This window comes from Centruroides vittatus, unplaced genomic scaffold, assembly GCF_030686945.1.
Source record: "Centruroides vittatus isolate TY-2023 unplaced genomic scaffold, ASM3068694v2 contig_1229, whole genome shotgun sequence".
In the NCBI taxonomy this organism is placed as follows: domain Eukaryota; kingdom Metazoa; phylum Arthropoda; class Arachnida; order Scorpiones; family Buthidae; genus Centruroides; species Centruroides vittatus.
The window spans coordinates 163,058-176,692 of NW_027120790.1; the positions used below are offsets into that span (position 1 = coordinate 163,058).

The 13,635-nt window shown below is 26.8% G+C and overlaps 1 long non-coding RNA gene and 1 pseudogene across 2 annotated transcripts; one reads left to right on the forward strand and one right to left on the reverse strand.

The window, feature by feature from the left end:
- Positions 1–442: 442 nt before the first annotated feature.
- On the forward strand, positions 443–8,005 carry LOC136987814 (uncharacterized). 2 transcript variants are annotated; one of them, XR_010882679.1, is made up of 6 exons: positions 443–483; positions 728–792; positions 5,368–5,405; positions 5,591–5,686; positions 5,876–6,006; positions 6,811–8,005. It is a non-coding gene; the product is annotated as an uncharacterized lncRNA (long non-coding RNA). The 2 variants fall into 2 exon arrangements; XR_010882680.1 differs by lacking the exon at positions 728–792 and having other exon boundaries at positions 451–483; positions 5,368–5,409.
- On the reverse strand, positions 2,580–4,022 carry LOC136987758 (rab GDP dissociation inhibitor beta pseudogene; annotated as a pseudogene).
- Positions 8,006–13,635: the final 5,630 nt, after the last annotated feature.

The window sequence follows — 13,635 nt, forward strand, 5'->3', positions numbered from 1 at the left end:
CCCGTTTACCCTCACGGAATGCCGAACCATTCAGGAGTTGGTACCCTCAGGCCAATTCCAAGGTCATGGGGTTCAATTCACATATATTATTTAAAAAATTCGTATAAAATCAACCGTTTGTATTAAAAATATGAAAACAGATAATTCTAATATGGAAGTATGTGTACTTTTATTTGGTGTATTATTTATTTGCTAATATTTTGTATTATTTTTATAAAAAATTCGTATATTCTTGTTTACGTTAATGATCTGTAAATTAATTGCAATTTTATCTAATCTAATTAAATTTTAAGATTGGTTAATGTACTATTTGATAGTATACTATTAATTTTATGTTATATTAAAGTATTAGTTTATTACATTTATCGTAAATTATGTTAATTTTAATTTTAGTAAATTTTTTCAACGGTTTTATTTATCCAACTATCGAATCGACAGTGCTGCCATTATAAGCACGTTTTTACTTGTAGAAGATTCTACATGGTATGTTCTTTCATATGTATTTAGTTTGTTATAATATATAATTTGTGTATTTAATTAATTGGTAGATATTAATTATATATAAATTCTAGCAATATTACAACTTTTTTAAAAAGTTTTGCTTATATTAAATTAATTTGTATATTTTAATTAATATATTTTCATTTTAGAGTATTATTAATTCATTTTAGAGTATTAGTTTTATAGTTATATTTCTTTGTTTGAATTTTTCTTTGTCCTTTTAAAGCGGATATTTAAACGGTGACGTCAGACTAGGGTGACGTAGCGGAAGTGTGGTGTCACGTGACTGGGGTACTGTCTTATTTCGTTTATAAAGCTTTTATATTCTTTTATAAATGTTTCATATGATTTATTTTTTAACAAGCGAATAAGTTATGATATGTTTGTATTAAAGTATATCAAAAACATTTTTATTTAAATTATTTTCGATCCAAATGTTGTTTTTAATATAGAAACTTTGATTATTTAAACATGGAATTGGCTCTATAATTATGACTATGACTTATTGTTATTTTGTAAGAATGTTAGCAAATTTCTTAATAAAAATGTATTTTATTTACGATTTTTCGAAAAATACGTTAAAATAATTCAAAATATTTGCGATAGATGGCGGCACATTATAAATATCTCTAGTCGTTTCTATTTTATAAGATTATTTATTTTAAACGAAAGATGGCGCTGTAAATTTTTTATGAAGAAAGTTGAACTCAAAATATTATTTTTGTGGAACATATAGATATTTTAATCATTAAAATACTTTAGTAGCTTAATAAAAAAAGTAAAATTTATTTGATTAATGTAATGTTAAACACAGATTGTACACTTAGATACTTTAATTTTTATCTATATAGATTTTATCCAGTTATATCTGTGTATGCAAGAATGGAATTATGCATCCAAAATATTTTAATAAATTCTATTCAGAGTAAATGTAAAACTAATCATAAAGAAGTATCTTGTTTTCATCTTAAATATTGTCCTCAGTATGAAGGAAACCAAGCTCCTGAATTAGTTCTTAAGTAAAATTGGATCTCTTTTTAAAAAATTTATCTTTATTTTATAAAATAAAAATTAATCAATCTTTATTAACAAAAAAGGATTATCTCTGTTACAGGGGTTGTATAATTTTATTTTATTCAAATTCTTTGATAATAGAACATTCAATAATGTAACTGTCAAGAATTTTTATACAATAGATTTCAAATTAGTTTATTATTAACATAATTAATAATTATTAACAATAATTGATAATTATCACATTATATCCAAACAACTTAACAGTATTATCATAAGTTGACTCTGCTGAGTTAACTTTCTAACATTTCTGTCGCTTTGATAAAATAGTTATATAAATTGTAGAGATCTTTTTTATTCAAATTATTTAAAATATTCCTATCGGGCTAACTTTTGGATATATACGATTAAAGATTAAAAATAAATTTGGCACTGAGGTAAGCGTTAGCCTTTTCTTCCAGTTTAATCTAAAATTATGTTGTTCCATTGTGGCAATTTTAAGGTAAAAGCCACATTCAAATGTCCATTTCTCAAAGTTGCAATAAAATAATAAGCATTCTTACTAGATACACATTCTGTTAGGAATGTTAATTTCAGCCAACAGACTTTGAAAATCAATACAATACATTTCCCATGTTTTCACGGCATCTAAATGGTTGCTAGTTGCTGTGATGCAGTGCGGAGCTTTATATCACTACATTTAACTGTTTTACACAGGCTGAATATGATGTAGCGTATGTCGACCTTTTAAGATTACATTAACCATTGCAAAAATCAGATGGGTTATTGTAACATTTATAGTGTCACATTACTATTTTTACAATTTAACTGTTGAAACAAATGCAGTGTGAAAAGACAAGATTTTACAGCCTAGGACAATATTCCCTATTGGACACTTTGCTCCCTTCTTATTTGAGTTATGTATACATACACCAATTTTTCAAAAGACAATTAAAAATAAAAAATAAAACATATAAAGCTGATTTCTGGAAACTCTCCTGAAACTTCATCATCACAGCAGTTTAAAGAGAACTGTATAGAAAGGATATTTCTAATGACAAAATGGGTCGTGAAAGAGCTATTTGAAATTTCTAATCTTGTTCGTCTCTTAAGTTATGCTTGACTTTAGAGAAATTAAAATCTTCTCCAGTACCTCTATGGAAGATATCCAATACATCAAGACAGGTAGTCTCAAAATGAGTAGTGGCATCGTAAGATTCAGAGATAAATATCTGACTTTCTCTGCCATCATCTTTTGGTCTATAAACATCACTCACCCATATAAATTTTTGTCTGATTGGTCCCAATACATCAAGTCCACGCTTAATCTCATTCTCTGGATTATTGGTTTCCACTGTAGTACTAACCATAGCTACAAACCAACCTTTAGCTGCAACTTGATGAGTGTAAGATACTAATGAAACATAGATATCTGATTTTTGGCCTGCTTGTTTCTGTGGAATGATGATTTGACAAGATAATGCATCCTTAGTATTTGGAATAGGATGGTTCATCAAACAAATACAACAAAACTTGTCCTACTTTTTCTGAATGATCAGGAACATAGGATGGGTTACAATATACTTGTTTGCATTTTGCAATCTTTTTTCCAGAACATACACCAACTACTTTACCATCCTCCAGGACAATTTCATCAATAGGTTCATCCAACATGTACATACCACCATAAATAGCACTCAATTGTGCAAATCCTTGTGGCAGTTTTCCCAAACCATAAAGTGGATACAAATATGGGCTTTTTCCATATCGTGCCAGAGAGTCACTGTACAGCTTAATTTTTAAAATTGTCTCAACACAAGGTCTATTTAAATACTCATCATCTCGATACAAAGCTAAGGCATGAGCAGTAAAGTCAGCTGTATCCTTATCCAATCCAAACTTCTCATACATTTGAGCAGTATTAGTTTTATTGGGGTCAATATCTTTCCATGTTTTTGGATCTTCCATGCTAAATTCTTGTATAAAAATCAAGAAGTTCCTGAAATGTCTTTTTTTAAACATACCCATGAGATTTGATACTAAAGCTTCTTTTTCATCTGCAGGAACTTTAAAAATTTTTCCACCTTTATAAACATAACTTCCTTCAACAGATTTAAATTCCAGGTAACGTGTTACACCAGTGTGAATGAGCAATTTAACTAACCGACCATTAGCCATGAGAAACTATGGAATAAGGTCAATATTCCAATCTCTTGAGCGTCCATATTCATTCAACTGCGCTGATGGCAAATTGAATTTTGCAAATAAATCTTCAAGTGGAGTAATAGAAGCACTTTCACCTCTATAATACTTGTTTCTATCAATGTGTAAAACTTTTTTCTCCACTTACTGATAGTAGTCCACTAAGGATGCATTCCTTAAGACCAGTACCTAAAACAATAGCGTCGTATTCTTCATCCATGATTTTATTAACGAAAAGATTTTAAAGCTTGGATCCGAAATACAACTAATTTTTTTCAGACTTTTATCAGTGAACCAGCCACACTGCCAGCTCGAATGGCTGTTCAAGCCAGTACAAAATGCGACCTTAATCTAAAATTATTTAAATTATTATAATTATTAATTTTAATAAGAGATGGTGCCTAACACTTACCTCAAGTGCCAAATTTATTTCTAATCTTTAATCGTATATATCCAAAAATTATTAGAGTTTGGACTATAGAATCAAATGGTGAATCAAAACTTCATATGGAATTAGAAGGTCATAATGGAAACATCAATGCATTATGCAGGAATACTAAGGGAAATAAATTATTTTCAGCAGAGTGTTGTAATTATTAGATTATAGAATGCTTATTTGTCCCATGATAATATAGGTAAGAATACTTAAAAATTCATTATATATTTTGATTGTCTTTTTATATAAAGTAATAAAATTTAAATGAATTATTTTTCTGTAATAATTATTTCTAAATAGTATTTTTTTAATTTTTTAAAAAATTTAACTTTTTGTTTTTTTATAACAAAGTACTAATTAGAACATAGAATGAAATTTCCATTAAGTGATTAGTAAAATCTACAGCATTATAACATTCCATCCAGAGTTCGGAACAATATTAATGGCATATTATCACATGAGGAGATTAAAAATCTTATAGGAACTAGGATATCTTAAAGGCGGTACTAGAATCATATCATTTTAAAAAGTGTAAAAAGAATATGACAGTTAAATTTAAACAAAGTTGATATGATATTGTCATGGATTTAGGGATCTTTACCAATATATAAGTTTTGTTCTCGCAAAAAAGTATTAGGGTCCCGAAATGGATAATACTTCCGTGTGTTGCACATGATTACCAATGTAAATATCAAGTACAAATTTCTTCTCATACAGCAGAATTGTAACTATAATCTAATCAATTTGTTAAAATTTTTGTAATTAAGTTATATAAGATGTTATTTAAAAGATTCAGCTTTTATTAATGTATATATGTGTCAATGTTAAACTAAATAGTTAAGATGTATTATACGGAACTAATATGTTGTTGTATGATTGTGATTGGCTAATAATTGAAACACCCCATGTAACAGGTTTAATCCTATTACAATACACATTACTTACTTACTATATTCTATTTGTAAACTTAAAGACAATTATAATACTATCCCCCTGTAACAAGGTTCTCCTTATTACAAATAAAGTTTGATTGATTGATAATTTTTAAATAATATTAAAACAGAAAGTATAAAAATTAATAATAAGAACAGAATTGGTTACAGTTTTAGTTGCAGTTATACTTTCACTATTTTTTGAATGATCTTATGGAAAAAAAGGTTTAAATAATTTTATTATTAGGACAATTACATCCCATTATTTCTATATATTTTCAGGTATCAAACTCATCAAACCAAAAATCACATTTAAATATGTAAGTACTATGCAATAAATTTTTCATTAATTTTGATTTAATTGCATACAGTATTTTATTAAATATTACACTTGAGATACGTGATTAATATTTATATATATTATTATCAGAAAAGTTTTGTATATAGAGCCATAATTTATTTTAAAAGTGTAACATTTTAACATTTTTAACACTTTACTTGTTAGGCACAATGAACAAAGAGCAGGGGATCAAGTTTCCTTTATATACATATGAACCGTTGGAAGAGGAGATTCATAGACTATTGAAACCTTTAAATTCAGGTAAACTTTTTAAAAAAAAACAGTTCTTTTGACATTGATGAATATCCATGAATTACACACAAATGCATCACAGAATTAGCAAATTTACATCAATTTTGTAAAGTTGATGTAAATTTCTTATATTTCCCATTCCCTCTTCCCCATTTTTTCAGTGATGAGCTTAGCCAATAATTTTCATTCTACCTTCAGAACAGTCAGCCTGATACATTGTGGAATGGAGATGTATTTAATGAAGATCCATTTAGGAATTAAATTGTGCTGATGGGAACTTAATAGATATTGCAGCTGGGTATGCTTGATGAGTCACTTCATCTTTAAAAGTGAGAACCATTTTGCAGTTTTTGTAGTAAATAAAAATATGCTTTTTAACAACACCAAACTTAGATTAAAAATAAACCAAATGGCACATTTGGAACCTGTTAATATACTTTTATCAAAAATTGTAAATTGAATGGTATATGCTCAACCTGAAGACATTTTGAAATATCAAATTGTAATTTAAAAATCTTTGCAAGTAAACAACTTCAACATTGAAATACAGTTTGGTTTATTCTATGTTCAGCATTGTTAAAGAGCATATTTTAGTTAGTTCAAATGATAAGCAAATAGAAAGTAGAGTGAAATAAAATTGTAGTCATTGTTAGAGAGGCTTCCAATGTAGCGATCATATTGACATACCAACAAACAAATACATGGTGTCAATAAAACAAAGAAAATAGAGACTGGAACCTATCAATTTTAAAAAATTGTCTGGCATTTTTACATTTTTTAAAAAATCTAAAAACATTACTTTCTTACAGCATGTCTAATTTTTTAATAAAAATAAAAATATTTATAATGTAATATAAATAGTTGTTATTAATTTTTAACGTTGTTAAAAACATGAAATTAAATTTTGCAGTTTCCAAGAATACTTCTTTATTAAACCATTTTCAAACTTTTATTTCATTTTAAATCTTTTATTCAATCAGTTTATAAATTAATCAACAAATAATACAATTAAATGCAAAAATTAAACTAATTTTCTCTAAAATATTTTATATAAATTGCCTGTGAATTTTATACTAAATTAATAATTTATGTAGGTCCAAAAATTTTTTTCTTATATTTGAATATATATTTAGATGCGTCATCACCTTCTCGTCATCTTTCCCTTCCAGTCATTTCATATAAGCGCCCTCAAGGTCCAGGACTAGGAATTAGACAAATGCCACATTCCTATCCACAGAGGCTATCTACTAGAGAACCACTTCAATTTCATAATTCACTTGGTGTAACAGAAAGAGAAATTGTAAGATTAGAAACGTTTTCTACTCTTTTAAAGGGTCCAAACACAGATCTTGGTAAATTATAAACTTTATTTTAAAAATTAGTTCCTTAAATTGTTTCTGTTAATAAATATTATGTATAAATGTACATAAATCACATATTATGATTAAAATTTATGTTTAATAAAAACATTTAGCAAAGTTTTAAACAGTTAAATATTTGCATACAAGCATACATGATAACATGAACACCCCAGGATATCTTCAATTAATTATGAATTTAGACTATTTACAAAAATATAAAATTTTCGAGTCTTTCTACTTCCTGTTTCACTCCACCACAGAAGTAACAGCATATTGGCTTGAATAAACTTCAGTTCCAAGGACGCCGAATCCTCAAATAAAAGGTCGGCGTTTCGATCAATTTTAACTTTGTGAAATTTTTTATAACTTACCATGTGTTCTACTGAAGTTTATTCAAGCCAATACGCTGTTACTTCTGTGGTGGAGTGAAACAGGAAGTAGAAAGACTCGAAAATTTTATATTTTTGTAAATAGTCTAAATTCAAAATTAATCAAAATTAGTTAAATATTTTTATTTTATAGTTTAATGCTAACACTTCAGAATCTACAAATGTTACACTGGGTAACAAAGAAATGAGTCTTCTTGTGGCAGATCCACAGGAATATTTTATAAAATACATTCCAATCAGTATATTTGATACCATTTCGACAGCCACAAATCGGTCATCACTTACACGAATGGGGAAGTCTCTCAATATGACCCCCCATTAAATACAAAAATTTTTTGGAGCATCTCTGGCAATGTCATACTTGAGCAATCCAAGAATAGAAATGTACTGGTCAGCAGGTACTAAAGTGTATTTGTGTTTAGTCACAAGAAGAAATTGCTTCAAAGCATATCATGCAATGTAATTTCTTGATATCTTTTTTAATGGTTTGGAGTAACTGGTGTTTAAAATCTTTCTAATAATTGTAATTTTGTAATTTTAAAATATTAGAACATTAAAAAAGTTTTTTTAATGTAAAATAGTTTTATATTATTGTATTGTATTAAGAGCATTTAAAAATATTTCAATGCGTACCCAGAGATCCAATGTGTCGTATATGACACATCCAATTTTGAAAAAACTAACTGCAATACTTTCTCAAACAGTTGATTTTTATACAGCAGAACATATCAATAAGTTATACTATAAAAAGAATTTTGAACAATAAAACTTTTTTCTGGTAGTGAAACTGAAGAGGTTATAAAGTTTTTTTATGATTTATATTTAGGTAGATGGAAGTGCAAAGAAGGAAAAGTGATAAAGCATCATAATGTGATTTACCTTGAAAATTGTATATTTACAAAATACACAATTACTAATTACTGTTCTAAGTTTTAGAATGCAACTGATTTAAAAAAATGAAAGTAACAATTTGTATTTTTTCATGTTTTTTGTCATACAATTGTTTAAAATTTAATTTTTGGTGATTTGGTTATGATGATGGAAATCTCAAAAATTATTGCAAAATAGCTTCAAATTCTTTTACATTTGATGATGATCTTTGTCAAAAGTGTGTGTGTTAATATGTTTACTCTTAATTTTAAGTTTTATGAAACTTTAAATTAGGAGTAAACATATTCATCTAAAACATAATCACTAAACATAATCATAATCAGTATTTTCCTTATTCTGCTTTTTAAATTTTGTAAACTTAGATAATATGTGTAATATATAATATAATTACAACTTTTTGTATAATCATTATTATTTTCAATATCAATCTACATTTTAAATAAAGTAAATTTGAATAACATAATTACATTTATGTTTATCGTTTCTAAATTATATTTTCTTTCATACTTTGTAGATAAATCAACAAAATTGAATAACAATTCAGAAAATTACAGTGATGAATAGTATCTATAACTTTAATTTGTACAAAAAAAACACAAAATATATATGAAAAAAATTTATTTTATTAACAATATATATATGTAATAATTCTTAATTGTTTGTACTTTAGTTCTTTACAAGGGGGTTACATAGAGTGAGGTTAGTGCAACAAAATAAGTTAATATAATAAATTAATACAAGATATTACAAAATGAAACACAAAGTGATATACACGAAACTGAAGTTAGTACAGTTTAACAAATTAATGTAATAGCCCTAGTACAAGATAATATAAAATAAAATATACAATAATAATTGTTTTCAGAAAAACAGGACACATTGATTATGTTTCCAGGATTTAAATCTTATCAAATGCTTTTTCCTACTTGCTTGAAATTTTATACAATGAAAGAATATATGTTCCCAAGTTTCACACAAATTTCCCAAGATTTATTATTAAACTACTATTTTTTGTCAAAATATAATTTTAACATATAATAGTAGTCATCCACCCAGCAAATAATCCTCACACATAAAAATTGTTTTAATATAATTAAAAATGTTTGGTCTTTGCTGGGGGAAAAAAAACAATCTTCTTGTGTGGTTTGTTCACAACCTTTGATAACTTTTGATTAAAAATGAGGATCTTGAGACAACCAGGAAAGAAAAACAGTCTCAACATAGCAATTTCTTAATGCCAATCAGTAATTGTATGTAGAATTATTCATCGTTAAATACATCTTATACAGTTTATTATATGATAATTTAGCATAACTTTTATCTAATTCCAAAAGTCTTATCCAAAATGAAACTATTAATTTTATTATTATTACTGATATTCTAGAAACACCAAATTCCAGACATATGCCATAAAATTCCAGCTTTTATATGTTAACATAAAAATTCTTCAAAGATATAAAACAAGAACAATTTCCAGTTTATCATAATAAGTAATTGCCCATACAGGAGCAGCATAAAGTAATACAGAAGAAATCATCAAACAAAATAACTTTACATAGATATAAGCAGAATTAATTCATCCCATTCTTTCTAATAGAAACCATAGAACTTTATGATTCATGGTATTGAAAGTCTACAAAAACAGCATAAAGTTTCCTTCTCTTTTTCTGCAATTTTAATTGTACCAATGCATTTAGTATAAATATTTTATCCCGACACGATTGGCCAGGTCAAAAACCTGCTTGCTCCTGACGCAAAATATTGTATTTAATAATCCAATCTTAACAATAAATAACAAAATAAATAAATAAATAATATTTTATAATTGGCTAGAATTAAATTTAATATTTTATCAAAAGATGTTTAAAATATAACTGTATTTTTAATTTTTCTTCTTGTTTATTTTCTAGTTTAAAAGAAAAAGTTTATTTTTAAATATGTATTTTTTAAAATTATTAAATGAATAAAATTTCTTTCATATAATATGTAGAATTATTTATTATTGTCTTCATCATATATATAAAATTATAAATAATTATTTTGCAGTTATGCATATATATGAATGTATGTATACAATTCTATTAATTTATAAAAAGATTTATTTAAAAAATATTCCAGAAAAAGGAAGATCATTTAATGTGACATCTGTGAAGGAGGAAGTTAGTAACAGTTTTAAAATGCTAACTTTAATAATTTTTAATAAAACGTTTTTTCCTTACTTTATAATAAATTATATAATCAACCATTTAAACGTAAATATATCAAGATTGCAAAACTGATAATGTATATCATTAAGGCACTCTGTTTACAAATGCCAAAATTATATAATTTTATAAATTTTGGCATTTTTTATGTAACTCATATATTATTATGTTATTACTTTATGTAACTCATGTTTTATGTAATTCATATAATGAAAAGACATTCACGTCACTAATCAACTATTGGAGTTGATATAAATACGTCCAAAGTTAAAAAAAAAAAAATGTGACAATTGTATAAAGTTTCTGTATATTATTAAATGTTTTTTGCTATATTATAAAATGAATGTTGTTGTTTATTGCGTATTAATATTTAAATACGAACAGAATTCTGGTAACTACTAACGAACAGAATTCTGGTTAAACTAATGATTATATTCGGGTTTTAAATTACGGTTCACTTATTATTGAATTGATAATTTGCAGTTATAAAACGACATTTTCCAAACTTTTAAAAAGCAGTTGGTTTTTCCATTATCTTCGTTTAATTGATTTAGAAGTAGCTAAAGTTTGTCGATTAGCAACAGACGAGAACAATTAGTCTATGTATTTAATATCTTTAAAAATTAATGCACAAGAAGAGATCCGAAATAATAAATACTGTATCCATAAAAATTAGAACAATAGAAACAACACATAGAAACAACACACACAAAAAGAACAATCTCGTGACTCTATCGTCTACACGTCCTCTCTCCATTCTTTCTTCCCTAAAAAAGTCCTCCTCTTCCGTTGAGCATGCGCGATCTCCTCTCTCTCTCCTTTTTTTTCCGAAAAACGCGGCCCATCCTTTCTTTACCCTGCGGCCCACCCAAGGATCACGCAATAGAACACGTGATCTTTGGACCACATATCTCCCCTTCTCCCATTAACTTTTACAACAGGAAGCTTTTATGCTATGAGGGCCTGTCCCTCCTTTACACCGTGAACCACCCAAGGGGTTGGTTACGAACCGGTTAGGCAACAGAACACGTGGTCTTCAGACCCCAGTATGTTTTATACAGCATAACCTTTTTTTTTCCGAATCCATCAGTAGTGTGTAACCGTTTTTCCAATTTATGCCAGATTCATCTAGTAAGGCACTTGAAATTCCATACGATTGACGTGTGTTGTTAAATTTATATTGCCAAGTATCTTTGATGGGGTTTAGGACATTTCTTTGATACATATTTTGGTGTAAAAATTTTATATTTTCATCATCTGTATTTATAAGTCGTTAGTAACATCTTATTAATCTCTTTAAAAACCAAGGAAATATTTGAATTCTATTTGTTTCAGCTCTGATAGAGTAACCCCATTACTCTATCAGAGCAGACCCGGCACCGTTCTCTCGAGCTTGAATATTTTACGCAAATAATTAATGTGAAACTTTTCAAACTTATAAAAAAGATCAAGAGCCCACACCAGGCTGGCGTAAAAAAGCGAAGGAAGAATAATAGCGTTGAAAATTTTAATTTGAAGTTTTAAATCAGAAATTTTTAACGTTGAGCATAAATATATAGTATTATCAATGAGTGTATTAATTTTTGCAGTATGTACTTTCAAATGCTGTTGGTATAAACCATTCCAGTTAAAAGTTATTCCCAAGTATTTTATACTGCTGACAATTTCGAGAGGTCTGCGGTCTAAGTAGAAAGAAACCTGTTTCTTGATTAGCTAATTTAGGATTTTTTCTGAATATAATTATTTTTGTTTTGGAAGCATTAATCGATAAATATAACGATAATAAGTATTTATTTACTTTATCGATTTTATGTTGTAGTGTTATGCGAGTAGGTGCTAATAATACCAGATCATCTGTATACATGATATGGTGGAAGATACGGCCGTTGATATGTATTCCTTCATTGTCTTTATCAAATAAATTATTTATGTCATTTATGTAAAAATTGAAGAGATACGGAGATAGAGGTTCACCTTGAAGCCGTCCACGATTTGTAATTATTTCTGGATTATTTAAGTTGTCATTTACGATATAAAGTTTATAGGAAGAAAACAGATACATAATCGAGCCTGAGAAGCAGTTAAGAGCTAAAGAATTAAATCATTGTAATGATTTAATTCTTTAGCTACTTGCCACTGCAATATGCATAATTTTCATTTTTTAGTAGCTTTTAAAATGACAAGCATTGATGAAGCTACATTTGTGGATAAGATTTGGTTTTGGATTTTGGATAAGACTTTTGAAATTAGATGATAAAAGTTATGTTAAATTAGCATATAAAAGATGGTATGAAATGTATTTAACGAGAGATAATTCTATATACAATTAATCACATAATAATTCTACATACAATTAAGATGTAATTTTTACTATTAATGTTATTTTCATTACAATCTGCAAAGTGAGGAAATAAATTGGAATTATGTAACAGAGAACATAGTGATTGTCAAAGTTTATTAAATCCAAATAATAATTTTAAAAAATGTTAAAATAATTGTTAAATTCAAAAGACTTTATACTTTAAATAAATGATATTTATGTATGAAGTAATGTTACAAAGTTAATTTAGAAACCTACTTCTATAAGTAACACATATATATGTAATATATCAATGGCGTGGCTTCTTTATAATGTTTAAAAATCAATTTCTTTAAAAGAAGAACTTTCTTTCTTTAAAAAATAATTGATAAAACCTTCACAGTTAAGAACGAATAAGTTCAACCGTTGTTATGTTATCTGGACCGCATTTCATCAGAGACAAAAAATTACTACTGGTTGTAATCTTTGTTGTTGTTTATTTTACTATGTATTTCGGGTGCAAGGTTTTTCCTGTTATTCCTGTTATGGTACTTTACATTTTAATTTGTATTTAATCTATAGCAATGTCTAGATAAAATGTGAGTTAATTACACTTTATAAGATTTATTGTATTAAATTTGATTTTAAAAATATATATATGTTTAGAAGATAACCATAATACAAAATATGCTTTATCTATTTTTCAAAAATAACTAGTATTATATAATTGTATGGTCTGTAAAGTTAAACATTTAAACTAAAAGTTTGTCTTTAAATGTTATATAGTAATTGTAAAATTATTTAATGCTTTTAC